The sequence below is a fragment of the Cynara cardunculus genome (assembly GCF_001531365.2).
Source record: "Cynara cardunculus var. scolymus isolate 2C chromosome LG 1, CcrdV1, whole genome shotgun sequence".
Lineage (NCBI taxonomy): Eukaryota > Viridiplantae > Streptophyta > Magnoliopsida > Asterales > Asteraceae > Cynara > Cynara cardunculus.
The window spans coordinates 23,249,115-23,251,743 of record NC_037528.1 but is presented as its reverse complement, the minus strand read 5'-3'; positions in this window follow the sequence as shown (position 1 = coordinate 23,251,743).

The window sequence follows — 2,629 nt, the reverse complement described above, 5'->3', positions numbered from 1 at the left end:
AGGAACAGATCAGTGGGTCATCACCAAATCAATAGGTGACCCAACACTAACATCTTAGGAATTTATCATTATTGATATTATATGAGGGAGAAAATTGGATTTTTGATGATATTAGATTTGAATTATTTGTTATAGTTTTTGACTTAGTATCAAATTTCATGAGAACACCTTTAGAATTGTCGATACTTTTTGATCCAACAAAAAATATTGATCATGCATGTTTTTTTTGTGAATGAGGGTCATTTTTGTCTTTTGGTTTTAAGAATATGGGCACAATCTTGTTGATTTTGTGAAGGTTTTCATGTTAAGATTATCAAAGTATGTGAGAGTTTGTGAATGTTAATGAAAGTATGTGTAGATTCAGTGTTTTTCGTGTGAAGGCATGTTAAAGTTTTTCTATTAAGGTATGTACTATGAAGTATGTTAAGGTTTTTGTGTTAAGGTACTGATATTAAAGCATGTGACATATGTTATGGTATGTATATGAATAATTGTGAAGGTTAGTGAGGATAAATCAGGTTTATACGAAAATAATATCTAAATAATAGAATGAGAAAATGGTTGAGATTGAATCACACTTGTTTTGTATTTGGACAAAATCATCTTATCTTTTTGTCGACGTCATACATATGTTTTGTGTTTTACATTTGTCCTTTGTAGCTATGTCAAAGGATGTTTAAAAACTAAAATAGCAAATCTATTTTTTTGACATATTTTTAAGTAAATTCCAAAACTAACAATTCTTTATTAAATGTTTTATACATTTGTGTAAACCAAAATTTTCTGATAAAAAGAAAAAATGGGTATTTACGGTAAAAAAATACAAATTTATGTAATGTTATGTGAGCCGACTAATCCCAGAGCGACCACTTGCTTTACGGGTAGCCCGGAGTCACCGCATTTGAACCTCCGTGGCCACAAAGGGATTTTTATTTCTCCTTGGATTTGAACCTGAGATCTCCAGACACTTTTGACCTTTGGAGTCCAAGCTCAAACCAATCAGGCATCACCCTTGTGGTTTGATATTGGAATAATTGAGGTTATTGTTAAAAAAACAAACATCTTTATCACCTAAATGACATAAATATTGCAATTTTTATTAGACAAAATAAGTATATTTTTTAAGAATACAATGATAAATATGAAAAGAAAAAGGACTTTTAACATTTTCTTTATTGATAAAGTTCGTTACAGATTTACTTACTGATGATTTATTGATAGTTTTAAGAAATATGACTTTTTAATCCAATTTGTTGACCATTGAAGTGTTATATATAAATATTAATATATAACACCTCAATGGTTGGCTAAATATAGTTAAAGGTAACATCCAAATCCGTACACAAATATTAATGTATAACACCTCAAACGAGATGTAGTAGTGGCGATATGTGGATATGGATCGGATAAAGGTTGTTTTGTTACCTGGTAGCAAATAGATAATCACCCATATCGGACTCCTACTCCTATTCTATAAAATAACACATAATGATAATAAATAAAACAAACCCCAACAGTGTTAGAATCTGGGTTTGTGGAGATGATTATAAGATTAGACAATCTCAAGAATCGTGTAAATAGAACATTTTTCAAATACAATAATTCGACCCTATTAGCCTTGGGTTCAAGAATTTCGTATTGGGATAATTATTGAGTTTTCTCTCTAAAATCAAAGGTTGTGAAATTGAGAACGTAAATGCCCAAATTCTCGTTTTTAGATATTTATATGAGAGATCGACAATTACGAGTAGTTGAGCATTTATAACCGTTAATGGATAAGAATAAAGAGCGTTTGCAATTGAATTAGTTGTCTGGACTCAGTCTGGACGTAAATCTGGACTCACAGTCCAGATCTCTGGATCCACTTGTTCAAAGTTAAGACTTAGATTATTTTACAAGTACGAAAAATCTTAACTCTTGAACCACTAGTTCAGAGTTAAGACATCGTTTATTTTTCTACATCTTGAAAATCTCAACTCTTGAACGACTAGTTAAGAGTTAACACCTGGTTTATTTTCTTAAATACGGAAAATCTTAACTCCTGAACCACAAGTTAAGAGTCAACACTTAGTTAATTTCCCAAAAACACAACTCGGACCTAACTCTTAAGAGTTTCAAACTTGGCTTCTACTAGCGATTAATACTAACACTGAACACAAAGCATTCTAACTCTTAAGAGTTCCAAACTTAAACATTAACATTTGTGAATGTGTACTCTGCACCTTCTAATTCATTTATGTTGTTTGCCTTATCACTTTAATCGATCTCAAGCGGATCACAATCACACCAAATGATTGATTACACTAAAATCACCAACAAACAACAAAATACACCCAAACCCATGTTCTTGAAATTAAGAGCCCGTTTATCAAAATGCTTACCGGTAAGAATCGTCATTCTCAATGATCTTATCGGGTAAGATTCTTGGCTATCAAAATAGTATCCAGGGTTGGTTCTAACTTCTAAGGTTTTTGATGCTCTGTGCAAAAATGCTAAAAAATGCTCTTATGATAACTTTTAAGCAAATGAAACCATTTATGATTTTTTAAAGAGTTTGGAACCTCGTCAAGCTAGACATTCATCCGTGCATCGATTTTTATTAATTACAATAAAAAAAATACATAAGGGG